Source organism: Anoplophora glabripennis, unplaced genomic scaffold (assembly GCF_000390285.2).
Source record: "Anoplophora glabripennis isolate ALB-LARVAE unplaced genomic scaffold, Agla_2.0 scaffold7, whole genome shotgun sequence".
Classification (NCBI taxonomy): domain Eukaryota; kingdom Metazoa; phylum Arthropoda; class Insecta; order Coleoptera; family Cerambycidae; genus Anoplophora; species Anoplophora glabripennis.
The window spans coordinates 3,191,960-3,200,768 of record NW_019419456.1 but is presented as its reverse complement, the minus strand read 5'-3'; positions in this window follow the sequence as shown (position 1 = coordinate 3,200,768).

Below are 8,809 nucleotides of genomic sequence, written 5' to 3'. Positions count from 1 at the left end.
AAGTCTAAGTAACAATTTTTTTTATCTCCAAGTGTAATTTCGTTAAACTAGGTATATTGTTTTCGGGGAAGAATGGATTTTAATAAATGGACCCATGAAATGGCCTGGAAAATCTCCCGACGTGACTCCTTTGGACTTTTTTTTATGGGGTTTTCTTAAGAATAAAGTCTATAGAAGTATGTCACGTAATATAGAACATTTAAAAGAAAAAAAAATCGAAAAACCTGTGACTAGCGCAATTATAAAAGTTAGGCGTCGCTAAGATTTATGTTTAGCTACATATAGAAAATGTTATAATAATTTTGGCTATTTACGTAAAATACATACTTCTTGTTTTTTGTTCTACATTTATTGTATTTTTTTCTTTGTGATTAATTAAAGACATGTTTAATATTTAAATTTGTATATGATAATACTATTTCAGGACTTCTGGCAACTTGCATCATTAACAGTGTCATAGCAAGCCTTGTATGAAAGCTTTCAACGGCCTCCTACTATTAACGAAGCAGTAAATTCTAAAATAATTATTATAAATCGTAAAAAGTAAAAGTAAGGAAAATTTAAAAATGTGAGAAAAATAAAAAACAAAAATTTAACTCAGCAAACGAACTAGTTTAATATTTATCTTCCAAGAATTTGTACAGATTTTAAGGATTCAAGAAACTCATTTTTCCAGATCAATTAAAAATCTTTGTATTATGTTTTCTCGATAATTATTACTTTACTTTTAGTATTCTTTAATAACCCAAAAGTTCAATTCAAAGTGCATTTACATTAATTGGAATGACATATTAATACATTTCCTAAGTAATTCGACCATACTACCATCATATCTAAATAGTTTGGCATTTAGATTGAACAGATTGGTACGTAGCCAGGATGTTTTTATTAAACCTACATTCAACTCAGTAGTAAATTACAGGTAATAAAATATAACTTGCCATATTACCCCATGCTCAGATAGTACAGCAATTTGAATCCATAGTAAACGCCAATCGTAAAGATGTTTTCATTACAATAAATAAGAATCAGTAACAGTAAATTTGTCTGATGCCATATTACCCCATAATTAGATTGTTGGCAATAATTGTTCAATAATTAAACAGAAAACTTTTGCTGACAAGGTTTTTTCACTCACATACATAAAAATCAAGATTATATGCACTCTCTTTATAGTCACAGATGACTGTTGCCATATTAATCCGACGCTTGTAGCGTATTGACGTACTATATGTAACTTCAGTTGGCTCTCTATAGTCGCAGATAATAAAATATGACTGTTGCCATATTACCCCATGCTTAGATGGTATGGCAAATTGTCTCAACAGCATAATATGTTTGCTGATAGCAGATATGTTTTCATTACAAATCAATTAAAATAAGTGGTATATTTCTCTAGAGTCACAGGTCATAAAATATGGCCATATTACCCTGTTCTAGGATAGTATGGCAAGATATTTTAAGAGCACATGCTTGGTGATAGTAAAATACATATAAATCGGTATTATATGTATCCTCAGCTACACCTATAGAGGTGACTATAGAGTCATAGATTGTAAATATGACCATAGTCGTACTACCTCATACCTTGTTAGTGTGGTAATTTAATGTAACAGTAAATTTTTGCTGATGTTTCCTTTCATTTACATAAAATCTATCTGCAAATGTTTGATGACTGTTGCCATAAGACGATTTAAGTCACAATACTTCTGTTGGTATTGTTTTCTTTTGCATACATAAAAATCAGTACTATATGCAACAAAATTTACCTTTCTCCTGACGTAGATCATTAAATATAACTTGCCATATGCTTAAATAGTATGGCAATTTCCAACATCATATTTTTGATGACAGTAAGGATGTGGTCATCTGTATAAATAAATAGCAGTAATTTATGACTGTTGCCATATTACCCCTAAGTTGTAAGACAGTTTAACTCACTATTTTTGTTAAAGGATTAAATTTTACACAAAAATCAGCATTATGTGTCATAAGTCATAATTTATGACTGCATCAAAAACAGGTTGCCATATTACCCTATTATTACATAAATGTAACAATGTATCTGCGGTACAGTTACAGATACTGATATCTTGTTTGTCACCCCCTTGCCTGGTCTATCCTAGATCACAGCTACGAATCAATCAATCAAGCGTGGGTGTACGATACACGCCGGGTACTTAGTAAAAGGTGATTACGACCCCAGTCCTAACGATCGTAGTTAGAAACACACTTAACGACGCATGACCACTGTTGGCAAACAATGGACGGTGCACATACGTAATCGAATAGAGCTCCACAAAGGGCCCAGAAGGGACAAAGGGACGACACATGCGTACGCTCGGCGAACTGTTTGTCCGTTTCGGATATGTATCGGACAATGAGGTATTCGCATCTCTCACGAAGCGGCTCCCTAATGACGAATCGTTAATTATTCAGGCTAATGGGTTTCTGATATTTTTTTTTGGGTAAATATTGCGTTTAGAAACTATGTTTTTTACACAATAACCTAATTACTTATTTCGATAGTGTCCATTATTGTTCGCTACAGAGGAAAGAACAAAGCGGAACACTCTTTGAAAAACTGTGTCATAAATATGTGGACACATTTGAATTTCCCGCACCTGATTTACAAGATTGGCTGTCACAGAGACTAATTATGAAGTCATACGTTTTTTTAGATTTTTTTAAAGATTTCCTGTTAAAGAGTAAAACGTTATTATATGCGAGTCTTTGTTTTTATCTGAAAAAAACTAAACAGTCCAAAAGATAAAAAAAACCGGACATAAATAATTAATATTTGCTTGATCAATTTCATTTGAAGGAAAGTTAAATAATAATTGTATATTTCCTGCATAAGTACATAATTTACTTTTATTCGATGATGTTAAGAGGTGGAACGAAATTTTAGTTAATTCCATTGTTAATTTTATTCTCAAGTAACATTTTCTCCCCAATCCCACTTATAATGTTATAGTATTCTTACTCAAACTATACTCCGAGCTACCACGATTCAAAGCGCCACCTATAAATACCAGGGAAAAATAGGATTCACTCTCTTAAATTCCTTTCATTGTTATTCCATATTATTCTGTTCCGTTCGAGAACGTGAGAGCACATTTCCTCAATGAAAATTCAGTAAAATTGTAGGTATAGTCTTTCCGAAGTCAGTCGAACATGTATAAAAACGCCTAGCAATAAAATTTAATGAGTTTCAAGGCGTCCCTAAAAGTTTTCTGCTAAAGGTAACAAATAATATTAATTTTTATATGTGTAGAAAATTTCTATTATATGTTCATTTGGCCAACAACATATCTTAATTATTTATGTCCTCAAACAATTTTATTATATTGATGGTAAATTTTGGTTGACATATTAAAAAAAAATACATTTTCATTAAAATATATTACTGCTCGCCAAGAACCAACGGGAAGGTATGAACATATATCCTTACCAGGAAAGGATGAAGAAAGGTTGTTAGTTTGGGTTAGAAAAGTTATTAAATAAAAGTAATCAACAATAAAATAATTCCGCATTGCTGCACTGCACTGCAAGATAATTTGTTAACAACTGAAAGTTATGGCCCAGTCGCCCAGTGCGGCTGTGTTTGTGCGCCGTTACCCGCGCGCGAATTCTTCAACTGGTCGTATACATTTCTACCACCTCCACGTTTAGTTCGACCAGACCTGTATATGGGTATGGCTAAATAAATATGGGAACAAGTTTTTCAAATATTTCAATGCCGAGTTGCTGCGTTGCGACCGAACCTGGTACATACTGCCTAGTTCTTTGGTCTTTAATTGAGATCGGAAAGACTATACCTGTGTCGACTTACTTTACTAATGTTAATTGCTTTTGCTCATTTAATATCTTTGCTTTTATGTAGGTTCCGTTAATAGATATTTTGCCTTTACTGTAAAGTGTGTATAACCTATAACCACGTGATGGAGTAGAATGTAATTTGTTATTAGCAGCTTTTTTGCTAATTGCTGTAGAGTTTTTGGCTAATTAGTTAGCATATTTCATCATTCCCGAAGGAATGTGGTATATTTTTTGGTGAATAGTGTAGAAAATCTTTCTGCCTATATTTTTTTTAAGTTGTTTAGCTTGGTAAGAAACTTGAACACCTTTTACTGTTCTGGTGGGATATAAAATAAACCCTTTCAAATTTTTTAGCAGACAGTGAGATTTTCTAGGCTTTTATTTAAAAATATGTACAGTTCTACGTAGTAATTATGTAAAATAAAAAATTAAAAACAAAAAATGGTGGAGGCGTCGCTGGATGTGCACTGTAATATAAAATCACAAATCACAAACATTTCCTGTTAACCGCTGTTAACCATTGGGCATAGTCCATCCCTGTCATTCTGGACATAATTAAGTTTCACTTACAACATCAAAAACAAACTGTACATACACATATGTTATCGAGCACCAAATTTGCATCATTGCATGTTAACAGTTTAGAGACTGTAACAAAAAATAACTTTTTTAATTTTCACCTTTAAGGGCCCGTAATTTGTTAACGAAGGACCGTATAAAAAAAATTATATGAAAAACTGATATTATTTTGACCTCATCTATTTATATCAAGTGCCAGGACACCCTGTATAGTGGCGCCCTTTTACAATCTTAAGTTTCAAAATAACCCACTACACCTCTGACTTCTGGAGCTACATTTGCGTGCTTGATTCTTGCCAGTTTAGACGTAAACGTGTTGTAGAGGTAAGATGTGTAAATAATTAAAAAAAGAGGACCTAGTATTGAATCTTGAGGCACTCCTGAAGATATTGTTACGACCTACATTCGTTCGGACAAAGGGCATAAGTCAGAGACGGTTCTCAACAAACAGGAAAATATTTATTACTCAAACTCCAACAAAAATTTTACGAACAGTGCAATTGGTTTGGTATGGCTTTTCTCGGATGAGCTAAAAATTTTAGAAACTGTACAACGGTGAGCTCTTTTTTTTTACGGTTTTCTAGCAAACTACAAATTAGACAAAAACTGCAATTATGGACGCTTAAGGATTCAGAAATTTTTCTGAAGCAGGGGTTAAAATCAAGAGCAAAATTGACCAACATAATTTTTTTTTTGTAGGAAAGTGTAGCGAACTCAGAATTTTAACAACGACAAAGTGTGACACATCCGTGATCCTGTTCAAGCCCCGAGAAGTGGAACGGTGACTCAGTACTCGCGGTACCAATTAGCAGTACAACCGCAGGTCTGTGGTGCATATCCCATAATAATGCGATGTCAACAAGGTGTCCACCGGCATTCGAATGATCCGTATGCCCGGCGCGTCCGCCTCGAAATCCACCCATAAATAAGCGGGATGGATGGGTGGGAGTGGACGCGCCCGATGGCTGGGAATCATAATGCACCGTTTCGCGTGATACGCGATTGCCGAGGCGGTTTCGCGACGTGAGGTCGAGGATTTTTCAAGGCCATCTATGCAAGTGGCTTGCCCGGAACCGGGCGATTTTTACGGAAAAGTACTGCAACATCACCCACTTACTGTCAACAACACGCATGTGCAGGGTAATGTGTTCCAAGTTCCCGAGAGGATTTCATATTTTCACTCAACTTTCTAATCAGAATCACAAAATAGGGCGAACCCTGCCAGAATAGAAACCCATGTTCGAGAGCACCCAATCTACCCTCCACGAGAAGCAGAAGGCGCGGGGCGGAAAATAACATTTTCGACTGTTTCCAAAATTTCCGCCTAACGAAACTCTCAACAGTCTCAACCGTTTGCAAACACCAGAGCCGCAGCAAACAACATCGCCTGAGGTCGATGCTGTCATCAGAGAAGCCGCCGACGATGCGTTACAGAAATAGAAAATTCACTCCAGTTTCGAAAAATGCATACTATTACGTAAAACTACAAGTCCATCACCCGTTCCAGGCGACTATAACCCAAAGATGGGCAAGATCTAAAGAGGCTAATTGTCCGAACTAAGGTGGACTTCGTTATGAAACCTCTGCGGACCCATCAAGGAACGTGATCGAACGTCGACACTCGTACCTTGCTGTTCAGTAACCAGTAACGGACGCTTCAAATTTATTGCTATTTTCATTGTATAATGCCCCTGCAGATCCTAAATTGCACATTCATTTATTGTAAATAATATTTTTATACAAAAATTACAAAATTTTTACAATTCGAAAGGTTGTTAAAAATTTTAATAAATTTTTGCAAGCATATTGCTCCCGGTCTAGACCTCAGTTCTAGCGCCCCATCCATCCAGAAGTGTCCAGAAGTACCCACAAAAACAGCGCCTTTGAATTTCATAAATTTCTTAATTTCATTTCCATCATTTTAATCTTGTGATTGACATAACAGCAGTAAGAAGAGAGCAAGTGTCTAATAACTGTAATTTTGGCTTAGTGTGATTTATTTATCCTTCTTTAACACATACCTATGTTACTACAATAAAGCTCTCTCTTTATCTCATTCATTTGACCTGTTTATACAGTTATTGGACAAGGGTGTCCAATAACTTCTCCTGTCCAATTACTGTATAACCTAGAGGGGTATTTTCTAGCATGCCTCAGAAAAGGAACTAAAATCTTGATTTACTGGAAAAGGCTGTAGGTAAAGTTAAATCGGGACAAGGATCTTACAGATCTGTATCAGAAAAATATGGAATACCAAAATCAACAATAGAATTCAGGTTAAAAAATCCTAGTCATCGAGACTCATCTGGACCTCCTACAGTTTTATCAGAAAAGGACGAGGAAATTCAGTCCGGTTAATAACCACCATATTCACATTCCAGAAGATGACGACTTATATCTGTCAGATATACTACAAAACAGAAAATTATGAAATTTTGGAGAATGAAGACAGCGATATTGAAAATGAACAAGCTGAATCTGACGAAGAAAAAATTGAAAATGAGTAAGAAGAGAAAGAAGAAACAGATAGGCTTTATGAGTTGTTTAAACAAACACGCAAGGAACATTAAAGACACCTATTAAAGTGTCTTTTTTTTATAGAACTTCAGTTATCTATAATGTGTCCAATAACTAATATTAAACCGTCCAATAACTAACAAATACGTCCAATAACTGTATTTTTTGCATTAAAGTTATAAAAACATTACAAAACACATGTCAAAGTTTTGTTATAATTAATAACTATTATCTTAATGTACACGAATTAGGCTATGCTCTGGATGTATTTTATTTTCATTTGCTTCATTGCAACGTTCGGATGTGATACAGAGTATTCAGTATTTTTCTTAAGTGTCCAATAAATATGCAGTTTACCCTATTTAAGAAAAATTAATTCTGGCAGATGAACCAAAAAACTGTTGGTCATACATCATACAAATCTAAACCACAGAATACGCTTCTTGAGATGGGATCTGCGATTTCTGAAGGCTTTAAATTTTTTTTTTTAGTCAGCTTACGTTACTGTAGTTGTTATAAATATGACCCATATTGAGGATATAATATTCCTATTTTTTCATCAATATTTATGCTTCAGGTTTCTCATTGTCCAGATTTCTCCGGTGTTCCTCAGGGATCAGTCCTGAGCCCACTGTTATTCAATATTCTCAGTAATAATCTTGTTAGCTGTTTCAATGTGCCTCACTTTCTATATGCTGATAATATAAAAAACAGTTTAAGGCTAAACGTATTTTAGGACTGTGTTTATCTCTAACTAAATTAATTTCAAACGCCAGCAAAAGTTTAGGTTTTGTAATACGAAGTGGTCGAGAATTCTCAAATAGTGACATCATAAAGGTGGTTTTCTCAGATCGAGGCTGGAATATTATTCTGTTAGTTGGACACCAAATATAAAAACATGTATCCTTTTATAGTTTACTCACTACACTTACTACTTGAATAGTTTTGTTACAAATCTTTCTATGATCTGTATTTATGTGTAAAATTAAATCTGAGCCACTGTAAAAGGTTTCATGTATCGTTTATATATTGACAGAGTATGGTTCCGTCAGAATTTGTAAATTTCTAGTTTTATAAGTATTGCAGAACTGCAAAATAGTATGTGCAGAATGTAAAAGACCTTCATAACTTCATAAACTGTATTTAAACTTCAACCCAAGTTCAAATTTCTGTGTAAACTTTAAAAGTTCTCGGTGAATCGGTGAATCTAGAAATTTTCAGTCATTTAGTTTCAAAAAAACAGATAACTGTTTGAAAAGTAAAAAAGGGGTAGTAGTAAAGACGGATACAGAAAATTAAGCTAAATAACGTAATTTAAATATAATTTTCAAAATTAAGTAAAGTTTGGTTAGAGTTTAAAAGTTAACCTAGAAAGATGCTACTGGTATCAAAAAATGTAGAAAAATTCAAGGAAACAGAATATGCAAAGATCATGCAGTTCCAAACATGCTGAAAGTCTATTTTGAAAATTAAAAGTTCATAAAAGTTTGTTTGACAAGTTCCATAGCAACATTTCTTTTGTTTTTACTTCAATAAAACCTAATTCCGAGCTCATCGTAGCTAGTCTCATAAACATAGTCAGTTTGCTCCTAAAATAACAAATGAAAATCAATTAAAATCAATAAGTTTGTGGAAATTTACCTATCCAATAATCCGTGAGGGGAAACGTCATTGACAGCCAGTAGTTTCAAAAGTCCGAATTATCCAGTGTTCATATAATGTCATTATCCCGAAGAGTCCATGATCATTAATATCATTTAATAAAAGTGCAACACCAAATCTGAGCTGGTTATAAAATTAAACAAAGTGAAAAATAATAAAAAGTGTAGTGCATTTGTGGATGGAATCATCACGGCAAAGAACAAGCAGAAGAAGTTTCCAGATATCAACG